Source organism: Cygnus olor, chromosome Z (assembly GCF_009769625.2).
Source record: "Cygnus olor isolate bCygOlo1 chromosome Z, bCygOlo1.pri.v2, whole genome shotgun sequence".
Taxonomy (NCBI): domain Eukaryota; kingdom Metazoa; phylum Chordata; class Aves; order Anseriformes; family Anatidae; genus Cygnus; species Cygnus olor.
Window position 1 is genome coordinate 77,094,158 of NC_049198.1, and position 24,234 is coordinate 77,118,391.

General features: G+C 40.6%; 1 long non-coding RNA gene across 1 annotated transcript in view; it reads right to left on the minus strand.

Annotated features, from left to right (window-relative positions):
- Nucleotides 1-5,020: 5,020 nt before the first annotated feature.
- Nucleotides 5,021-24,234, minus strand: part of LOC121062072 — a 91,821-nt gene continuing 72,607 nt past the window's right edge. The window contains exon 3 of the long non-coding RNA XR_005815395.1: nt 5,021-7,119. This is a non-coding gene — a long non-coding RNA (uncharacterized LOC121062072). The remainder of the gene's footprint in view (nt 7,120-24,234) is intronic.

Consider the following 24,234-nt stretch of genomic DNA (forward strand, 5'->3'; position numbering starts at 1 on the left):
TTAGGAGTCTTCTCTGACAAGTCTGTACAACAACATCACGGGTATATATTAAAGGAGACAGAACAGTGATGGCCTATGACCTGAAAAGGGAGAAAGATTGCTCAGAGGAATTTCTGCATCGCTGTTTAGATGACAATTTGACATCAGTATCAAAGCTGGAATCATGAAAAATATTGTTCTTGCAACACTGGAGGTGCCAGATAGTTAAGTACACCTTAGAATAGCACCAGGAGGAGCTTCCACTCTTTTCTGTGCTGAAAATGCAAGTTAGGCACTTAGATGGGTGTCTTTAGCACAAGGCTCCCCCTGAGCTCACAGAGTAAGCGCTAGCCCAGATAGCAATAGGAACGATTGTATCCCCACATCCCACCCCAAACTCACAGCTTTCTTTGTGAGTGCACACATCAGGAAGTAGACACACACATGAACAATACTTGTCTAAGCCACCCCCTCTCATCCTGAAGTCTGATGATCAAATTAAATCAACAGCAGACTAAAACCCATGTCCTTCTTCTGCATTTTATTTTGCTGTTATTCTGAAAACCAATAAGAAGATACTGTGTACAGTCCGAGGGGTCCTTTTTGTATAATTTCCAGAGCTGTTGTATCCTAATCCACATTGTTTAATGAATTGTTTAATGGGTTGGTTCCAGCTAAGGCTTACTGATTTTTTTCAGGACTTCTTCACCTCTAATCGTAGTGAATTAATTGACCAGTCAAGTAACAGACTTAATATTAAAACAGAAAACTCTCTTTATCCTGTGATCAGATGATAGGTAACATGTTAAACCCATACTTTGGACAATAGCTTGAATACTAACACATCTGGGAAATGAAATATAGTTGGAGGACATCTGATATATTAAATCAAAATCTTTTGTCATTTAAATCTATGAATGCCCAGAAAGCTATGCTAGAATTTGACCTACTGTGTTATTTATCGAAGAGTGAGAAGATAAATATTGTTCTGAGGACTACTGCTAGCAAAGAAATTCTTTCTCTATTGCATTGATTTGCTTGCACAGAGTTAATTTGTTTTAACTTTTCAAGGTGCTTTTCTAAACCTTTAAATGTTAAACCTTTGTCAAAGCAATCATAACATAATCAGGAGTAACATTAAGTAAAACAATGGCTTATAAAGAATTGAATTTTCATTTTATGTCTAAATTCCACAACCATATACACAATTTGTGTCTCAATCATATCAGTATAACATATCAATGCCATGGCAAACACAAATGCACTGAGAGAATGCACAGATTTATAAATATAAATAGGCAATTACATTACTAATCCACTAGATTACATAACATTCTTAATCAAAGTATTTTTCATGTGAACAAAAAATAGTTAAGAGCCAGAAACACCTTTCAAGAAAAGACAGAAATTACAGTATGATCCAATTTAATACTCTTTAAAATGGATATTCTTAGCAGTTCAAGCTTGACACTGTTGAGCCACGTTCCTGCATTAAGAACTCCAGAAGGAACTGCAAAGTTTTATCTCCCCTGGTATGCTCACCATTCAGTGCTATTTACAATCAGCGGATGAACTTAATGAAAGCATTGAAATAGCATAAATATAGTACCATGAAGAACTATCATATGCTCCCATAAACTTTCTGTTTTATCTTCTGAAAAGCTTCTGCTATTTAATAAGATTTAGCCTCTTACTTCTAATCTCATATTGGAGTAGCAAGAAAAGACCTAGTCCTGCTCTGGCATGTTACAGTGTTGTCATGGATACACAAGTATGGTACATTACCTCCACCAGTAAATAAACACAAATCTCAAAGAGTGCTTGGTAGGATTTACTAGCCCTGTAGCATTGTTAGCTGCACAGAGCTTTAAATAAGCAAATGGTTTGTAGTTTCAGGATCATACCGAGGGTTGTGTAGGAGCATGCATGTATGACATAGCTTCCTTTTAAAAAATCAAAGGGTAAATGCTGTACTGTGTAACTTCACTGTCCTGACTTTTTAATTCAGTTTGTCTTTGCTTCTGATTTTTCAGAAAATACTTGTAGATTACAGGACAGATCAGTCTCCAATATGGCAGACAACTTGAGGCAGTCACCTGTTAACTGTTTAAACAATTATTTATATTTTTAGCTATATGAATACTAAAAACCAGAATGTCCATTTTTATGGGGAAAAAGTAATTTCAGTATTCAGTGGTACAGTGTTCATTGGTAGTCTTGCCATTTTTCTGAAACCAGAGTTTCAGAGACCACAGAGATGAGTTCAGTCTTGCTGGCATGTGTGTCAACAGCTACAACAGGCTTGACTTGCCTCTGACAAATCAGCATCTTATGCTGATGAAGGAATGTACATTAAATGCTCTAGGCTTATGTTTCAAGAAAGAAAAACACAGATAGTTAAGAATGTTATATTTAGCACAGTACATTAAGCTTCACAATGGTAAGTCTTACACTTAGCTAGGAAAGCTAATTTATCAGGGATATGGAAATAGAAATGTCAAATTGAATTGGATAAAAAATTCAGGTTTAAAAGCTCTAAAACTATGAACCTTTAATACTTTGAAACAAAACTTACTGGGAAAAGTGCCATTGTCCTTCATACAGAATTTACAAAAGTATGGGCATCTGTTTCTTGCTAAAAATGCCTGCAATGTACAATGTGTTCAGGCACACACACATCATGTGCACAGCTGGGATGTTCTGCTGGGTTTAATTGTTGGCATATCTTTGCTGATTAGCCTGAGTAAACCTAGTTTAAGGCAAGACAGAGCAAATAATTAACCATTAATAATTCATTTGATAAATTTAGCCATTTTTAAATCTTTTGTCATATCTGTAAGCAGATTGCAAAATTAGTTTTTCTTTTCTTTCCTTTCCTTGCCTTGCCTTCTTTCCTTGCCTTGCCTTGCCTTGCCTTTCGTTGCCTTGCCTTGCCTTGCCTTGCCTTTCGTTGCCTTGCCTTGCCTTGCCTTGCCTTACTCTATGACTTCATTGCTGAGATACAAAATCTGCTTTGCACGCATCAATTGCATTTGGGTGGAAAGGTCCTAAGTTGTTGAACCCATCCTTTTACTTTTGGATCTCAGGCTGTAAAGCTTTGCCTGATTGCCCTGGCTTCTACCCAGCCCGGCATCCGCGTTCACAGGCACTGGATTTCTTTGAAGGTAGGAACCATAGAGAATCTGGGCCGCAGCACCTCACAGCACCACACAGTTGAGTTTCTGCTGACCTGAGGAGTCCATCATTACCTGAGAGTGGAACCAGACAGGGCATTAAAAGTGCCCATCACAAAGGCTTCTTCCCAGGCTATGAGATTAGCTCAGAGAATGATAGAACGGTTTTGGTTGGAAGGGACCTTAAGGATCTTCTAGTTCCAATCCCCCTGCCATGGGCAAGGATGCCAGCTACTAGATCAGGTTGCGCAGGGCCTTGTCCAATCTGGCCTTGGGCACTGCCAGGGATGGGGCAGCCACAGCTCCTCTGGGCAGCCTGGGCCTGGGCCTCACCACCCTCTGAATGAAGAATTTCCTCCTTATATCTAATTTAAATCTCTTATTTTTACTTTAAAGACATTACTCCTTGTTCTATCCCTACATCCCCTGACACAGAGTCCCTCCCCAGCCCCCTTTAGGGACTGGCAGGCCACTGTGAGGTCTCCCTGGGGCCTTCTCTTCTCTAGGCTGAACAACCCCAACTCCCTCAGCCTGGCTCCATGGGAGAGGTGCTCCAGCCCCTTGATCATCGTCATGGCCTCGTCTGGGCCCCCTCTAACACGTACCTGTCCTTCTTTTGCTGGAGGCCCCAGAGCTGAGCGCAGGCTCCCGGTGGGGTCTCATGAGCACAGAGCAGAGGGGGACAATCCACAATCCCCTCCCTTGCCTTGCTGCCCATGTTGTTGGTGGTGCAGTTCAGGGTACAGGTGGCTTTCTGGGCTGCAAACACACATTGCCGGCTCATGTTGAGCTTCTCATCAACCACCAGCCCCAGGTCCTCCTCCTCAGGGCTGCTCTCAATACATTTTCCGCTCACCCTGTACTGGGCTTGGGATTGCCCCGGCCCAGGTGCAGGGCCTTGCACTTGGCCTTGTTGAACTCCATGAGGTTCTCACAGGCCCACCTCTCAGGCCTGCCCAGGTCACTCTGGGTGGCACCCCTTCCCTCCTGCACGTCAGCCACACCACACAGCTTGGTGTCATCAGCAAACTTGCTGAGGATGCACTCGGTCCCAGTGTTCATGCCACCAACAAAGAAGTTAAATGGCACCGGTCCCGGTACTGACCCCTGAGGAACACCACTGGTTACTGATCTCCACCTGGATATCGAGCCGTTGACTGCAACTGTTTGTGACCATCCAGCAAAATCCTTACCCACTGAGTGGTCCATCCATCAGATCCATGTCTCTCCAATTTAGAGACAAGGATAGTATGTAGGACAGTGTCAGATGCTTTGCATGAATTCAGGTAGATGATGTCAGTTGCTCTTCCCCTATCCACTACAAGCTTTCCACAAATATTTTGCCAATGGCACTCAACTGCTAAAATATTTACTGAAGGCAAGCACAAGGAGAGCACGAACCTAGTGAACATCACTGAATGCAGAAAAGGGATGCTTGTGCTTTGGGGTGTGTGGCCTGGGCATCTTTTGTCTCCTTAGTCATTCTGGAATGTGACAAAAGTCACATTGCAATCACATCTACCAGGTCTGCTGGTGCAAGATAAGACTGCAGGATCAAGCCCAGCTGTTGTAGGTCACACGGGGATGAAACTTACAAATATCTTCCCAGTTGCCTATTTGCGTACTTAAACAGCTGAAAACCCATTAAAAAAAAAAAAAAAAAAAGACAAAAAAAAGACAAAAAAAAAAAAAGAAGGCAGACATAGTGTACTTGCAGGAAGACAACAGCAAATATTGATTTACTAATTTATTTCCAAATTAAAGCTGAGATCATGATGATTTAAAAAAAAAAAAAAAAAAAAAAAAAAAAAAAAAAAAAAAAAGATTGAGAGGACCGTGGCTCCTATGAGACAACAAGGCACAAATATACCCCTCAAATTATTATTATTTTTATTAAAATTACCAATTCACAGGCCTAAATGCAGTCAAGGTTCCTGTTCTTTGTGAAATGCTGCTGCTGCCAGTTATCAGGCACTACTCCTCCTTCCTCCAACAGCTAGTACCACCTGACACGCTGTTCTGTAAACCCTAAGTCAGCGCTGAGAGAGTTAATTTAAATTTGATAACAAATGGCTCTGCTTTTGAAACAAATGTAGCCTGGCAACTTCAACTGAGAGCCCTTCATAGGGCCTCAATTATGTATGCAGCCTCTTTGAGAAATAGTTTCACACATGTGACCCAAGGCCCGTGAAATAAAACTGTACCATGGCAATGCTTCATTCCTGTGCAGCCTCCACACCCTGCCACCCCCTGCCTTGGGCAAAGATGCACAGAATCGCTCATTCTGCACTGGTTTTCTAGTCTGGATGCACATTTATCATGTATGATCTTTGTCCCGGAATTTAACCTGGGTGTTCGTGTTCTTGGGGGACTTCCAGATGCTCTGCCAGGCTGCCCCGTCAGAGCAGTGGTGTGAAACTAGAGAGACAGACAATGGGTTAAACACCCTCATCACCTCTTTCTCCCTCTCTCTCTCTTACTTTTTTGCTTTTTTTTTTTTTCCCCCAAAAATGGCTGCTTTGTTTGCGTGCATAACACCAATAGTAAATGTCCTTCTGTTATTGTACAGCCAATTTGGTGTGTCAAGTATTCATATGCTAATAGTGGTACAGTGCCCCACTTTTTCACAGATAAATTGTAAAGATTGCTACAGACAGTGAAACACAAGAATAAACAGCTTTTATTTCAGAAGTGATAAATTGCTTTCCATTCAAACAACATGCAATGCTTGCTACTGACCATTATTGTTTCTATTCATGGAGGGTTTGCCTTCTGTTTTGCTTTCTTAGAATGGTTAGAAAATATTTAGCAGATATAGCCAGAGGCATTGCAAATGATTCAATGTCCTTAATTTGTTTTATAGCTTCACGATGTGAAGTTAATTTTTGCTCAGTTTTCCCAAGCAATTAAAGCTTTGCTGTGGGCACAGGCATTGTTGTCCGGTGCAATGCTTTCATATTTATTAAGGCTTGCAATGGGTAGGATATTTCATCTTACATGTTAATAAAATATGCCATAGTGTACATGCCCTGAATCACACTGCATAGGAATGTCAATAGGAAAAGTTTTCCTAAAGACAGCATAAAGCAGAAGCAGAACAAAATAAGAGCGAACATCTTTTTGTTCTGTTGCAAGATCAACATTTATTCAGAACGTGGGAAGACTGAAGTTAGAAATTGTTGTATTTTCGATTGTGTGATCATTTGTATTTTGTACCTGAAGTAAAATAGGACTGTCATCACAGCCCATATTCTATAAGCGTAACAAACAGAAGCTACTTCAGTAATAAGTACTTTACTAATAAATGTTTTACTAAGTACTTGGCACTGGTAAAATAAACTTGTTTGTTAACCAAAGACCAGGTGTTTTTGCAAACACAACAATAGTTGTACATTTCTGCTCGCAGGAAACACGAGTCTGTATCAGGTAGCCAAGGACCACGTTTATGCCCTCAGTTGGGGCTCAAAAGCTCAATTCTCCAACTCCACTGTCCAGCAGTGCATCCGTAACCACTCCGGGCAGCCAGCTGCAGACGGGTCTGTTGGTCTGTGCCACCCCAGCCAATCCAGCCGCTCCTCTCTGCCCTCCAGCTGCAAACCACCACTGTGCTCGGCCGTTGTGCCTATCCGGGCTCTTTCTTGAACTCCTGGAAGCATCCATTTTCACGGGGCTGGGGCTGCAAAGTTTGGTTTAGAAGGAGAAAGCCTTCACTGGCCAGCTGGTGTGCCAGTCACTGCTCTTCCATACCATCATGCTTCATCCTTGCTACATGTCAGCACCATCCCTTGCAGAAACACATGCTTCTGGAGCAGCTGCCCATGAGCCAGCGGTCCTGCTGCATGTGCCCATGCCACCCATGCATGCTCAAGAGATGCTGTCCCTGCTGCTGATGGTTTGCTCACAGAGGGTTCGCTTCTCACCATTTCCTTTTGCAAAGCAACTGTGCCAACGCACCAGGTATGTCAAACTGGGAAGGAGAAAGAAAGAAAGAAAGAAATGAAAAGGAGTTAACCAGACTAGCCATAATGTACCCTGTGAATTTCTACAGGCATCTGGAACAACTGTGGCTGGAGAACAAAATAAATGTCATGGTGTGAGAGACCTGCTCTTCGTGAGGGAAAGAGGGGGAAGAGGAATAGAAAGGGACATTTGCAAGTCTGCTGCCTGAGCACACTCTGCATCACAGGGCTGCATCACACAGCCACAGGGCTGCCGATTCCGCTGCCCTCAGAGGGCTGATGACTTCTTGTTCACCCCAGGAGCTTGCAGGCAAGCGCACAGCTGCTTGTCACAGAACCTGACGCTGCAAACCCTCCCGCACTGCGTGACTTCAGGTATGCAAGAAGTCCTGTTGGGGTGACCTATCGGCAGCTAATTCTGGGAGCGATGACACTGCCAACACCTCAGGCCTCATATGAGAACAAGAATCACAATCCTAATGCCTTGAAGGATACACTAGAACTAATTTTCAGCAGTGATTTTATCAAGTTCATTCCCAGAAAATTTCACGCACATTTACAATTGCTTTATGTAGATTTTTTTTTTTTTTCCAATTTGAAAATGTTCAACAAGAACATTACCTTTTAACAACAAAGTACATGTGACACAAAACAGCCAAAGGTTTGTCCTCAGGCACAGCACAGAGAAATTAAACTGAAACCACAAAATTTATACTAAGCATGACAATATCTATAAGATTCACGAGAAAAAAAGTATATTTTATTTTTCAGAAGATATCTTCTTCCAGATTTGAGACAAAACAATATGCCTGCAAAGGCAAATAAATGTATCTGGTAAGAACTGATTGGTCCTTTAAATAGCTGATACAACTGCTAAGAGTGTCCATTTGGGAATGTCAAAATCCACAACACTGTGTTGCATATATTGCAAACTGCAATAACAAAATAATAAAAAAAGAAAACAAACATATTTTATTTGTGCAAAGAATTTCTATATTTAGAATAGTTACACATGAAAATCATGATCATGAAAATATGCAACTAAGTTCTTCTAAAGCAAGCAAAGAATGGCCTGATATGTTAGTTCTAAGCACACTGGAGAAAGTTCGGGGGTTTCTGTCTCCCTGTGAGGAAGTGAGGAAAGCAGCAGCAGGCATTACAAAGTGCAGACCCTCTCCCAGATGTGAAGCAGCAAAAGGGTGTTTTAGTCCCCTGTGATTCAACATCCGTGCCACAGTTTCAGGGTAGCTTCTCCCCAGAAAGGCACATGGGAAGGTTTTATCAATGCCTCAGTCTTGAAGCTATGGGACAAAGGTACTCCATAATCCCATTCATTTAAAAATGCTAACCTTCTGAGAGTTTTATACAGGATATGTCAAATGAAAGTTTGCTTAGTTTAAGCTGATAGATAGTAGGTGCTAATTACATGAAAGATGATGATCACGTCAAGGAGAAGAAGATGTATCCAAGGTTATGATTAGATTACTTTAAATCTTTGTGAAATTTTCATCTACAGCCTGACCACAGATGCCTTACAGGGCCCCCATTTTTCATTAAGGTGGAATTCCATAGTCAATTATGTTTTTCACAAATGAGAGTTAGTGATGGACTCGTCTCTCTGACTAATCCCTTCTGCCTACCCCTCTGAGGGTGCAGGTGCTGACGCTCCACAGAAATGGCATATCTGGGGAGCAGAGAGAGGGGGCACAGGGGCCTGAGGTGCTGCTGTGGTCCTTTTCCAGCAGTGCCACATCACAAGATAGCAGGGCATGGGTGTCACATCTGGTCAGCTGTCTCCTCATCTCACCTCAAGACAACCATGCTGAAGCACAAGGCCTCGCTGTAGGGCCTCGGTTGAATCGGGAGAATTTCAGAGGACCCAATCCTTACTTCTTTCCCACATAGGATAATCCACTTTCCTGGGCAACATTCCCTAGCTATGATTTGGCTCTTTACATTTTAGGCACAACATAAAAATTCAAAAGTATGTTGCTGTTACTATTGCAGTTGTGGTTGCCATTGTGAGTACGATAGCTGTTACCATTATTGATCCACAATTTGCCAAAGCTTGAGGCTGGAAGGACTCGTCAGACCACACCAGTCTGACACCTGAGCATTGGAGGCCACAGCATTTCATCTGCTCTCTCTTGCATTGAGCTCAAGGGCGTCTCTTTGACTGATCTGTTCCTTGTGTTTAGCCGATGCACATCTTCCCAAAAACACCCAGAGATGCAAGTCCTGCAGCCTCCCACGGTAACTCATCTGAAGATTGACCAGCCTCCCTGGTAAAGATTGCAACTAATTTCTCATTTGAATCTGTTTGGCTCCAATTGCTGGCCACACGTTCTTCATATCCCTTCCTCTAGTAGATTAAAGAGTCCTGTAGGCCCGATCCACTCTCCATACAGGTAATTGTTCACTGTAATCAGGTCCCTTTCCAACCTTCCCTTCAATAAACTGAATAGAGTGGGTCTTTAAGCCTCTCACTTTAGACTGTCAACTTCTGGCTCTCTAACTTCTTTTTTAAAAGGATCCATAACCCCCAAAAAATATATTTCAGACCTGGTCTCACCATTGTGGAGCATAAAGACGAACCCCAATTTCTTATGCCACTGTACTGCATGGATAGCACTGCCCTCCTCTTGCCACAGCAAAGCTGGAGTTTTGTGCAACTCTTGGGACCTTCTTGGACGCTACTGACCAGGCAGTCTCTGATTTTGCAGGTGCAGATTGCTTTCAATGTGCACCTAATTCAGCATTATACAAATGTCAGAGCTGCCTCCACGTTATTAAATGAAGCAGACCACATTATATTTAATCATAGAATCATAGAATCATAGAATATCCCGACTTGGAAGGGACCCTAAAAGATCATGCCCAACTCCTGGCACCGTACAGGTCTACCCAAAATTTTAGACCATGTGACTAAATGCACCGTTCAATCGCTTCTTAAATTCAGCCAGGTTTGGTGCAGTGACTACTTCACTGGGGAGCCTGTTCCAGTGTGCGACCACCCTCTCGGTGAAGAACCTCTTCCTGATGTTCAGCCTAAACTTCCCCTGCCTCAGCTTAACACCGTTCCCGCGGGTCCTGTCACTGGTGAGAATAGGTCACCTGCCTCTCCACTCCCCGTCACGTGGAAGCTGTAGATGGCGATGAGGTCCCCCCTCAGCCTCCTCTTCTCCAGGCTGAACAGGCCCAGTGACGTCAGCTGCTCCTCATATGTCTTCCCCTCTAGGCCCTTCACGATCTTCGTCGCCCTCCCCTGGACACCCTCCAACCGTTTAACATCCTTCTTGTACTGTGATGCCCAGAACTGCACACAGTACTCGAGGTGAGGCAGCACCTGCGCATTGATTGTTCCCACCAAGTGATTTCAGAGTTACAACCACATCATCGATGAAAATGTGGACAGACACAAGTGGTGATCCTGTTCCCTGCAGAAGATCCCGGTAGAAAACCCCATTTTTTTGCATTCCCATTTTTAGAACAGCCTGTTAGCCAGTTCTTCACCCCTTTACAATTTGGGGTAAATTTGGAGAATATCTGTTGTGTTATATGTTGTAATAGTAGCAGCTTTACTCAGAAATGAGATCTGTCTGACAAAATTCATTTTCCTTAATCAGCTGTGAGCAGTCCTTCAACTCCTGACCAACGGATTCCCAAAACGGTTCTTTATAACTGGCTCAGGCTACTTGGATAGGACCACTTGCCCTTTCTCAGTATTGGCACAGCAACATTCTCCCTGTTTTCTGGTATTTCCCTTCTATTTTGAGGTTTATTAAAAATTAACACCAGTATATGAACATTCTCCTCAGCCAAGTCTTTTAAGACTCTTGGGTAAAGGTTATTCAGTTGACATGTATTGTTTAACATCTATTTATTGACTGGAACGTACTTATTAACCTCATTAGAGAATATCCTTATATAATAAAAATGTCCTTATTGATTCCAAATGTAAAACAGAAATAATCTTGACTTTTTCTGGGTTGTAAGTCTACTCACAGCTTTATCAAAGCTATTTATGTATAGAATCCCAGTGTGTGTAGGATCTGTTTTATTCCTAGAATATCTTTTTTTAATTTATAGATCTGCCTCTGTATCTTTCAAATCCTTTTATCTGTCTTTTTATCTTTGCAAAGACACTTTGGATCTCTTTTTGCCTTCTTAGATTTTTCAGCTGCATACACTAAAATTCTCTTTGGCACTTATTGCAATATATTTTCCTTGTTACCCAGCTGTAACTTTTTTTTTCTTTTTTTCTTTTTCTCTTTTTCTTTTTTCTTTTTAATCTTTTTTCTTTTCTTTCTCTTTCTCTTTCTCTTTCTCTTTCTCTTTCTCTTTCTTTCTCTTTTTTTCTTTTTTTCTTTTTTTTTTCTTCCCTTTTTTCCTTCACTTTTACAAGTTAAGTTATAAATTGATTTCTATAGTTATATTTCTCTAAACTGTTGATGTTACTTTTTGTTATGATTTAATCATTACTTAGCAGTGACAGGAGTAGCTAGTTGGAGAAATGTTATGGACAATAGTATTCTGGAACTGGTCAGGAATCAGCTTTAATTATCAGGTTAAAAAAATAAATAAAATATAGAACACAAGAAAATACTGTTAAAAACACAGAGTTTTAGTTAAAACTTCCAATATCTATTGCAAAGCACCATGAAAACTATTAATTTATTTTTCCCATTTAATTACGTAAATTTAAATTAACAACTTCAGTTTTTCTTCTTCTCATTTCCTTGCAATTTTGCATTATCTATTTAAGCACAATAACACCTTGTCCATGGCTCTGAGCTTCCGGTACTCCAGGCTTTCAAGTTCTTCATCCAATTAACACCTTATCTGCAAGTACACAATCTACCACCTGAATTTGTGCTTTATTTGCAAATACAGAAGCTAACTGCTATCTTGTACCTTGTTTATCACCTAACATTCAAGCACCATCTTTGTTTGCTGTTGGGACTGCCTTTCCAGAGCAATGGCTTAATGCACTCTCTTGAACTTGGAACAGTGACTACAAGGTTACTTCAGGATCAGTTCTGTGTGTATCAGCTCCAGGAGATATTTGATCTTCCCTAATTTACTAATGTACATGAAAACCAGGCAAAGTGATCTGTGTTCATGTAGCAATACTCTGTGCTCTGCAGCAATGATTTCATTATAAGCAAGGACTCAATTAAATGGAAATAATTTGAGAGCAAAGTGTACTGATAGACTGTTAATGGACTGCAGCAAACAGGCCCCCCCTTGCTTCAAAAAAGTGCAGGTTTTTGGAGTTAGCTTCAAAACAGGGGAAACAGAGTTAACATGGATGTAAAAGTTCCAAGTTATTGCCAAATACAAAGAAGAGAAAAGACAAGAAAGAAAGAAGGGTTTTTGTAACCTTAGAGACTCACTCAGCTGAATATTGACTTTATAACTCATAAAAAAGCAGTTTTCAGCTGACTTCAGATGTAGTATGAATGCTGCGAGTGACAGCAGAAATGAAACAGAAACTGCTAGAGTGGTAAATAACAAATGTTGAACCTCCACATTTCCCTGGGAGGAATAATGCTCCTCGAAATGTGACCACTGCTGCCACCTTCCCCCCTGCCCTGCATCTCAAGATGCCACCTGAATAATAGCTAAGCCCTCTCAGATTACTTGTATTTGCCTTTAATTTTGTTGGCTAAGATCCTTGTCATACTTTCAAATTAAAAAATAAAAAAACTGTATTGCACTCATGAAGGTCAGATATGAAAGGACCAGACCCACGTCTGTAGACCCTTAATATTGCCCTTTCCTGTGCTAAACTCTTTTTGTCAGTGTTTCACTAGCAGAATATAAAAACATCCATGTAATGTTTACACATCACTGGTAAAATGACTACCTCAGTGTCTCCTAGTGAAAACACAAGCAATAGTAAGTCACTTCCCTCCATTATTTCTCAGGCACAGCTACACAGTTTAAATTTAGGCAATTAATTCTGATGCTTTAAATCAACCCCATAGACATTCAACTAATTCTGTGACTACAGAACCCAGATATTTTTGTGCTGGATGTGTTGACTCACACCCGAGGCAGATGCCTGGTGAAAACTTCTCTCCAAGCACCCACCAAGATTCAGGCCTCAAACCTCTGCCTCTAGTTTTTTCACAATACCTGGGTTCCTCTTAGAGTCCCATTATATTGTGTGTGTGTGCTCCTTCGTTTGAGTGCGTATGACTCAGCTGTTATTATCAGCTCCAGATATTATTGCAATTGTTGCACTTTGGGAAGAATTGTGCACATTCAGGGAAGAAAAATCATGGTTCTAGTCAAAAGCTAAAATACACTGAGTTCAACCTTCAAGGCTCAGGAACTAGAAGAAATAGAACCCAGTTATAGGTGGTTTTCACGTTATTATTACTGTTTTATTTTATTTTATTTTATTTTATTTTATTTTATTTTATTTTTTATTTTATTTTATTTTATTTTGTTTTTGTTTTGTTTTGTTTTGTTTTATTCTATTTTTAGCATACTTAATTTGGTTGACCAGTTACTCTTATAGGGTGCTTTACTGTGTTTCCATGAGTTTGGCTCTATATTCTTTCTCAAAATGAAAAGCAGCCTTCCCCTTGGTTATTTCCAAGTTTATCTTCTTTTGCTTAGTAGCTGTTACTGTTGGAGTACACGTAAAGCCCAGGAGGAGACTTTTGTATGAACATCTTCGAATAAACTGACCATGGGGCCATACAAGATGTGTCTTACAACACTAGATCAATCTGCCACATCACTCCTCAGCAAAGCCCATTTTTACTTGTATTTACTCAATACATATGGTATTTCTGTACAAGGTGTCTAGATATGTGATGTTTTTAATACAAAAATGCATATGGCAAACACATCTATGCTGCCACATTGTCAAGGAACATTCCCTGGCCAAAAATAATGATGATAGTCCCAACTTAGATGTCACCTAGCTGCAGGTCTCATCCTGGGAGGAAGCAGACAGACACTCCAATTAACTCTGTCAACAAGAAAAAGGCCATAATTAAGCAACGAAGTTATCATTCTATTAGAGTTGCCACAGAACTTCACACCTTTTGTGTTGGAGTTTTGACAATCTCAACACAAAAAAATAGATTCAACATGACATCAATATGTCAGTTTGTAAAGACTAACTTCAGGAAGAAAATCAAAACATTTTTTGCCAAGTTTTCCTTTCTGGAGCTTAAGCTTATGATATTTCCTGCATTGAGTATACACACCTTAGATTTATTATTTACGTTAATAAATGGCACAGTTCCATTCCTATGTCCTTGTTCATGCACGCCAATGAAAAGGCAGAAGGGCAGATTAACCCATGAAAATAGCCACCTCTTTTTCTATTACTTGCACACGGAGTTGCCAGCAAACTGCAGTGTGAACCATACTTCATGAGCCCGACTGGCCAGATAAAGACACTGTGTCAGAAGAGGGTGGTTTATAGCAAGTCTTCATGGCCTCTTCCTGGTGGTTTATAACTAGTCTAGACTTGCAAAACCACATGGTAAGTAAGGATGGTTAGTATCGTGATCTCTGAGTGCAATGCAGTACCTACGGATATTAAAGTGTTGATGAAGTGGAGGTCATTTCTTATCCTCCTATAATTTTCTGATATAAACAGCTTCCAGATACTGGAGTGCTGTGGAGGAAGGGGAAGGAAGGAAAGAAGGGAAAATAATGTAATTTTGGTCTATTTGTCTTGATTTGCTCTTATTTTTTCCATATGTACAGCGTGTATTCTTTTCTCATTATAGAATATACCGCTCAATTGCAAGCTCTGTACAGAAAAATCATTTCTTATTTACATTTAATTGCATTTCTTAGTTCCCATATAATGACACCTCATGGCAATTTCAGGTGGAAAAATTAAATGAGCATGACGACTATGGAAGGACTTCAGAAATCTACAACTTCATTAACTTGATCAGATTTTCATTAGAAATTTCAGCTCATTACCAGCAGTGTCAAAAAGTCCTGCCAAGTATTTTAGGAAGGACAAGGTAAAGTTTGAGAACAGTGGGGCTGGCACATGGCTGAAATAAGTTGAGCATGCAGGAATCCATATGAAACAAGGAGTCGAGACCAAATCATGTAGGTACTAGAAAGGTAGATGGAGAATATCCTTCCCAGCAGCAATGCCATGGCAAGCCTTGTCCCCATAGTCCAGACTTTTCAGCCACTGGTAGTGGAGAACAGACAGTGCATGAAAATCACACCAAATGCATGCAGGAAAAGATGGAGAGGAGCCTCCCAACAGTTTCACTTTTTTTTTTTTCCTACATGACCTCCTGATAAAGGAATGAGGAGAAGCAATAAAGAACGTCCAAAAGGAAAAAGGGAATTAAGAAGTTTCAGTGTGTTTGTGTGAATCTTTTTAACTTTACTTCTTCAGCTCTTAAAGTGTTGTCACAAAACCATATTATAGTTTTCCATATATTTGTAAAATCTTATTTTTTCTTTAAAAAAAATCAACTTTCAGAAATTGAGTCTTCTTTTTCAGTGGAGACCTCACTATCCAATAGACATAATTAACTGTCAGGAGAAATTATCCGGAAAAGAAAAAAAAAAAAAAAGTGATTCTTTTCTTCTGCTTGTAGCGGCTTTTTAAGCTTGGACACTTACTTGTATTTTAGAGTTTGTCTTTCTAGAAAGAAAAAAAAAATGGAGTTTTGTGCCTCAGACAATCTAGAAATGGAGCTGCTGAGTCTATCCTGACAATGCACTTGTATCACACAGGTGTGGGTCAGCTTCCGGTGTGCTGAACTTCTCTGCAGTTACATCATAATTTGCCTTTGAACAATTTCTGTTACACAGCTAGTGTATGTATGTTATCAAATTAAGATGGTAAATTATCCTGCCATTTCTGCTATTTTGTGCATCTGGGCCAAACAAGACTGTTATCACAAGCCTAACAAAAGACCTGTTCCTGAAAAACTGTGTTTCTCTGGGAAAACCCAGCTGATCCCTGATATTTTGTGCAGATGTGCTACTCCCTTGAGGAGGTATCGGTTCCCAGACAAAGACTTAAATATATATTTTATATATTCATGGAGAAAATGAGATAATTATTTCATTCTTAGAAAATCCATCATTATTTCAATTTCTCTCTGTTCCATATTTTACTTTTCTCCCCATTCTCTGGTCAAAAAATACCTCATTTCATTTGGCTGTATTTCAGAGATTTCCTTTTTTTCCCCATGTAGTTATATTATTTTGCCACATGAGCTCAACGGGAATGGAAAATCTGCTTCCTGAAGTGGAAGAGGAGATGCAGGCATGCTGGACTTGGAGATGATGTGCATTCCTCAGAACTTACAGACTGCATCTGGAGCTAAATTCCCTCATTGTTTTCTTCAGCATGGCCAACTGATATTTACAACGTCCAGCAACCTGACACTATTGTAAGTGCAATTATTCCTTGAGTGTAGGACTAACATATGAACCTCTACACTCCCCATGAAGCAGAAAAAAGGGGAAAAGGGAGTGAATGAAGAGGACACTTTGATAGCGCTAAGAGATGGCCAGTTACAGCCAGGTTGGAGGGGACCTGGTCTGTATGACATCAGGGAACACAAGGTAATCTCTGTGCAGCACTTATCTTTGGTTTGGTTATAGACCATAATACGTAATCTATCCATATTGATCATACCCATATAGATTTTGACTGTACCCTAGTTTTTAATGTGGTAATGTCACTAAAACCCGTGATTTTGCTGGAGCTGAACAATATTCCAGGGACCATCAAGAGAAGGAGATCCTTGGAAAACAAATAATTATGTGAAAAGAAGAAATCAGGAAACAACTGGAAAAGACACCTCTATTTTTCCTTTTTAAATTTGAAAGTTTCTAGCATTTATGATTGCAAGGAAATGCTGGATAGTATGACCTGGATGCCAACTGATGTCTTAAACTTTAGACAGGAAATAAATTAAACTCTACATGTATTAACTAAAACTTTTTTATTTTTTTTTAATCTCATGAAATTAAGAGGGAGCTGGTCCCTAATTTTGAACGGTATCCATTAGCATTGTTGACCTAACTCCTCTCTGCAATTTCCCAGAGACTGCATTTTCAGAATCTGCTGTAGATTTTCATTAGAAACTTCCCTAGATCACAGGGAGAGAGAATCCAATTTTAAAAGACACTCCTTGGTTTGACTAACCTCCTACAATCTCAGAAAAGAAACCAACCAAAAGTACCGGTCTCAAACTTTCACCCTATTTCCTTCAGGAACCCCTCAAAGATAAGGTTAGGGACAAGGGAGGGAGAAAACCAACATTTCATATGAGATCTACTTGTGGTTCTAAAGCACTTCTATGCATGCAATGCTTTGGATAAAACACCAGAAGACAGATATAGCCTCTGGGGACAGGAAGGTACTGGCTTTTCCTTAAAAATTAAACACAAAGACTCAGGGGAGCAGACACATGAAGGCGGCTGGCCGTGGTGGTGCTGCAGGTAAGGAGAACAAGCCAGGATTGACCAACAGCAATCTTCATGGCTGTCTTCCTCTCACAAAAGTAGGTCCACGCTTTTCAGACTTCTAGGCAGAATATCAGCCTGTATCACCATCCAGATAAAGGAAAACATGTGGTCATGGCATAGCTCATCAGGTACCCCTGAAGAGCTGTGTTTGCTCTTCAGAGAAAGTAAGAGGGACTGTAATTTTTGTTTCCTCATCCCCAGCACAGATAGTCTTCAAGTAACAGACCATCCATCGCAGAAGCAGCAGATAGCCCAGCTTCACAGGACGTGAATCAAAGCAAAAAAGGGTGCCTGCTATTTTCTGCACCAGAAGCCTTCTGCCCTATTTCTCCCATAATTACAGCTGGATGATTGCATCAGAACTATGCTGTCCTCAGAAACCTTCTGTAGACTTTTGAAAACTTCAGGGTAGCACAGTGTCCAGACAAACTTTACAGGTTTTCATGTCCAAAAACAACATGACTTTCTAGGAAAGAAATATCTGCTGCCCCTGGGCAGCATTGTGGCTGGGTATTGCACAAGGACAAGTGCTTTTATGAATATTTCCTTTCCAGTGTTGATAGCAGATCTTGTCTGAAGGTCAAGATTGACAGTGTGTGGGTCAAAAGAGGCTGACCGTTCATTCTGCTGCCTTGCTGCACAATCTATGAAGCTTATGCAAGCAGAACAGCAAAGACTTGAAGCTGCCAAGCAAGAAAAGAAAAACAGAAAAACTAAATATGCTGCTGTTTTGAAGGAAGGCACTGTGCTCATGTTTCCCTAGATAAGGTCACTACAGATCAGAGCTGAAACTTAATGAAATTAGAGAAAATCTTTTCATTGATTTTAGTGGGATTTGGATCATGGCCAAATAGTTTAAGGCAGGTTGGAGAGGAGAAGGATGAACATATGTGCATATCACTTTTAACAGCCTAATATAGTTGCTGCATGTGAGATACATAAACTACAGCAGGTGTACTTTGGAATTTTATCAGTACTGAGGAGGACAATTATAACAAGTGACCTTATTTTGCTTGAAGAGGCATGCAAGAAAAAAATCTAGATTCATTTTGCCATGTTTATAACGCTGTAACAGAGGTTAGGCATAAAGCCAAACACACAACAGAGTAACTACTCAACTTCAAGAGCAGCATGTAAACTAAGTTGTCTCTATGCCATAATATCATTTACCTTCAGCTTTCCTGCTGTCAGACAGCAAATAAAGGTTTTTCTAATTCCATCTCAAACAATATCATTCAAACAAAGTGCCATAAAACTACCTTGTATACACATAAACCTACATCAACAATGCTTAGGTGTTCATAAAATTCTGCCGCTCGACTGTAGCAATACTGTATAAACTAAAGCAGGGTGAGGGGACTATAAGGGCTTGGGACTCAAGTGATCAGTACAATTACAACCTCACAAAAACAAATAAATAAATAAATAATCCCATTTGTGAGTTCTGCTTTGCGTTGGATTTCAGATGGTCCAATTTTCAGTGAGTGACAGATATTGAACCTGAAACTAGCTCCAGACTTAGCTTTATTTGAAAACATGCACACATATTACTTCCTCAGTTCATAAAGCAAGCAAATGCCTTTCCTCTGGCTGAGCTTTATCTAAAAATGGAGCTTTTGACTGAAAGACTGAAGATCAAATATTTTAGTTAAGCATCTGGTTACATTCTTAACAATAAAGAGTATTGAAGCTACTTCTCAATGTAGACATGGTCTAATTTCCTTCTCCCCTTCCTTTTACTAAATTTGAAAGAACAGTAACCATTTGGAAAAATAAAGAACAGTAGACAAGCTGAGAAGAAGAATAGGAAGCAACAGCAAAGAATATATATATTTATATTATATATATATACATGTTTCATATAATTGACCATGTTACCCTCCTGAGAGATTTTTAACTACCCAAAGACATATCTTTCCTCTGTTAAATGCCACCTTTATTTTTGACAGAACACCATTTTTTTTTCAGTATAGCGGAGAATTGGACACAATCTCAATCGTTTGAAAATGTTATCTGACCAAAAATTAGAAAATAATTCGCTTTGTGATGTGAATGATCACTCATAACACCTTTAAAATAAAATTCTTTTTCAATTCATATGAAATGTGACAAGCAGGGAAAAAAAAAAGAAAAAACATAGAATTTATAAGATTATAAGAATCTCTAAGATTAGTCTATTCACATGAACTTCAATGAAAAACTGTTTTGAATAGAAAGGAAAATTGTGGTTTCTGTATATTTTACATAATAGAAATATAGTATTATATCAAGAAACAAAGCCATGATTCATATCAAATTGCTATCTCTATTAAAATAAAAAGTTAAATATACCATCAAAAAAAAGGGGGGGGGGGGGACTTTAATTTCTGCAACTAAAAACTTCACCTTGTAGCAATTCTGTTATAAGAAGTACAGAGACCTCACTGTATCCCCTGTCATGTATAGATTACCTGGCAGAAAAGCAGTAAATTGAGTTGTCTACCATGGAGGTGATACTTAAATCACTTTCTTTTTATTTTAACAACTGTTTTGAAGATGGAGAAAGAAGAGAAGTTAAAAATACTTGGTTCTATACAGCTGGCAGTTATCTTAAGTTAAGCACTATTCGAAGAAAGTATCTTAACGAAAGCATGAAAAAGATTTCAAGATCTTTCTCTTTTTGACTTTCATATATTTCTATAGGGAAACATGAACCAACAGAGGAAATGTCAAAATGTAGGCAATTTTATGAGTACAGTAGTAGAGTCAAGTCCAATTTTATTAAGATCATTGGTGCAAGCTTATCAAGACTTCTGATGAAAGGTTGTCTTTTCAAAGATTCTTTGTTCTGAAAATATAGTGGGTTTATAGCATATTGTCTTGGACATATTATATTATAGCACCTTTGTAGATTGTAGCATTATTACCTACATATTGAAAGTTTTATTTCTTTTTGATGGCTTGACAGTGATGCTCCATTTTTATATTATTCCCATGGTTCATAGAATTTGTTTCCTGGAAATGCCAAACAAGCAACTAGAATTTCTGCAGCAGAGCACAAGTATTTCACACCCAAAAGTTATGATGACTCACACATGATTTCAAGACTTGTTTTTCACTTAAAAAGCAGAAAATATGTACAAAATACACATAGATGCTTCATAGGGAATGGTTCATTTCCACAGCCCTATGTCTAATCTGATCCCAGTTGTCCTGTTTTCTGTTAGGACAGAGTTAATTTTCCTCCTAGTAGCTGGCAGGGTGCTATGTTTTGGATTAGAATGAGAAGAGCGCTGATAACATGCTGATGTTTTAATTGTTGTAGAGCAGTGCTTACACCAAGCCAAGGACTTTTCAGCCTCTCTCTGTCCTGCTAGCGAGCAGGCTAGGGATGCAGCAGGAGCTGGGAGGGGACAGACCCAGGACAGCTGACCCGAACTGGCCAAAGGGGTATTCCATACCATCTGACGTCATGCTGAACAATATATAGGGGTGGCTAGCCGGGGTGGAGGGGGCCGGCTGCTCGGGGATAGGCTGGGCATCGGTCAACGGGTGGTGAGCAATTGCATTGTGCATCACTTATTTCGTACACATTATTACTATTAATACTATTATTATTATTATTATTGTTGTTATTCTTTTCCCTGTCTTAATAAACTGTCTTTATCTCAACTCACAGGCTTCACTTTCCCGTTTCTCTCCCCCATCCCGGAGAGGGAGGGGGGAGGGTGAGCGAACGGCTGTGTGGTGTTTGACTGCCAGCCGGGCTAAACCACAACACCAGTTCAGGCTGCTGTAGTCTTGAATTGCATCCATGAATGAGTACTCAACAGATTAGCACAAGTTTGTGTGTGTGTGTGTGATCCTTAACAGCTTTTTGCTCTGTCATTTTTCTACAGGTTTGTTTTATCTGTCTGTCATGCCATTGTATGTATTCCAAGTTCATACCTAGTTCATTCAGACAAATGGTATAGCTACATCACACAACGGAAGTTGTACAATAATTCTCTTATTTCTCTCACTGTTTGAGCTAGTCTGGCTCAAAAAGCAGCTCACCTCAGCTTCCATGGAAAAGAGAAGTTGTAGCCTGTCGTGGGTTTACATGGCAAGGTTTTGGTAGCAGGGGGCCATAGGGGTGGCTTCTGCAAGAAGAATCCAGAAGCTGTCCCATGTCAGATAAGGGCCCCGCCGCTGGCCAGAGACAGGCCAACAAGCGATGTTGTTTGCACCTCTGTGAGTGCAGATTTAAGAAAGGGAAAAAAAACTGCTGGGGAACAACAGCTGGGAGAGAGAGACAAGTGAGAAGCAGCCCTGCAGCCCCAGTGAGTACAGTCCCAGTGAGTGCAGCAGGAGGGCAGGAGGTGCTCCAGGCAGGCAGCAGCAGTTCCCCTGCGGCCTGGGGAGAGGTCCCTGGTGGAGCAGGCTGTCCCCCTGCAGCCCAGGGGTCCCACATGGAGCAGATCTCCATGCTGCAGCCCGGAGAGGAGCCCCCGCTGGAGCAGGTGGATGTGGCCTGGAGGAGGCTGCGGCCCATGGAGATCCCCTGCAGGAGCAGGCCCCGGGCCGGAGCTGCAGCCCGTGGAGAGGAGCCCACGCAGGAGCAGGGGGTCTGGGGGGAGCTGCCACCCGTGGGGGACCCGTGCTGGACCAGTTTGCTTCTGGGGGATGGATGGACCCCGTGGTACGGAGCTGTGTGGGAGCAGTTCCTGAAGAGCTGCTGCCTGTGGGCAGCCCCTGCAGGCTCAGTTCAGGAAGGACGGCATCCCATGGGAGGGACCCCACGTGGAGCAAGGGCAGAGAGGGACCGTGAAGGAGCGGTGGAGATGAAGCATCAGGGACTGACCGCAGCCCCCATTCCCCATTCCCCTGAACTGCTTGGGGGGAGGAGGTGGAAGACGGTGGATGGGGGAAGGTGTTTTTGGCTTCTTTCCTTTGTTTCTCACTTCTCTAGCTTGTTAGTAATAGGCAATAAATCTTACTATCTACCTACTCTGAGTCTGTTTTGCCTGTTACAATAATTGTTGAGTGATCTCCCCATCCTTATCTCAACCCTTGAGCCCTTTGCATCGTATTTTCTTCCCCCTTCCCTTTGAGGGGTGGGAGAGAGAGAGTGGCTGAGGTGGAGCTCGGCTGCCCAGCTGAGTGATACCACCACACAATCCATCTGAATTTTCTAACATAACATGTGGTGAGAAAATAAATAAATAAATAAACAATGAAAAAATCTCCTTTCATTTTACTCCATCTTTAAAAGGCACTTACTCAGCAATTTCCACAAGAGAAGACAAATATAATCACCCTTTCTTGTTCCAAATTTATTCCCATTTTTGTGCCATCTTCCATGTCAGTGTGTTATTATTTTATTGTTATTGGTACCAGTTAAAAGAAAGCATAGTTTTTCATGCACTGTAGGTCAATAAGCAGACTGTCAGTACTAAATAAGGAAACAAAAATCATGTAAATGTAGAAAAATACATCTTCATCCACCTCCAGTTCCTAAATTAAACTCCTTTTTGGGGCAATGTTATTACACTTATCAGTTTGCCAGTTAGGCTTCTGTTGGGCAGATATCTAGAATATTATTTATTTTCTCCAGTAATGCATTTATTTATTTATTTTTTATTATATTTGACCTGACCTAAATTTCCTTAATCACTCTTACAGGGTTAATTCCTTGTGATACCTGATGTCTGGATCACTAAAGCTTGGCGAGTAAAAGACTGCTCCTGTCCAACCTGCCCTCTGAAGTCCTGGTGGGATGGATACATACCACATCTTTTTCACCTACTCTTTTCTCACAATTCCTTCTTTCCCAAAGAGAAAGATGACCAATCAGCCAGCATCTTTCATCCCTTCTCCTCTTCCTTGCATGATGAAGCTGTAATAGCCAGGTGATTCCTTGATGTTAGATCCAATGCCCTGTGACATTCAATATTCTGCCCTCAGCAACTGATAGTAATCAGATGTAAAAGAGCTGAGAGTCAAACAGAAAACCTAAGTTACATGTGTGCCTTCACTCTGGTGGGATTCTGAAAGAATGAGGTCAAGTTCTTACAAGTTGTATTTATGGTTATGTGCTCATAACTGAGAGAAAATATTAATCAGAGTCATGTCTACCAGTCTAACTATGGTGCCTTTGTGTTCTGCACTGTCATCTACCACTTGTTCATATGAGTGGTAGGACAGAGAGTGGTAGTGAGCAAGAAGACAGAGCAAAATGTGTAATTATTGTCCAGATCTGTACACACATGCAAGGGAAAGAAATCACTTGATGTCTGGCCTTAATTCTATAGCTAGAAGGCATAAGAACACGAGAATTTAGAAAAGGAAGATAAAAGTAATATTTGTGGTCTTACAGGAGGGAAATACTAGTGGTGGAAAGAAAAATGAAGAGTTAAGATTATGCAAAAAGCACAGTTGTAGACAATAATCCCAGTTGAAGTAATACCTTCAGAATGAAGGAGCAAAAGGTACTGCAAAAGTGAAAGAAAACTTACCAACTTGCAAGTCTTGGAAAGGGCATGAGGTAGGGGTGGAGGTCAACAGAAAAAAAGGATTTTGTGTGAAAGATCATAGAGAAGGATCAGCTCCAAGCAGAGATTTGGTTGAAAGCACATAACTGCAGTGAGATGTGAGAAATTATGAACTATTTT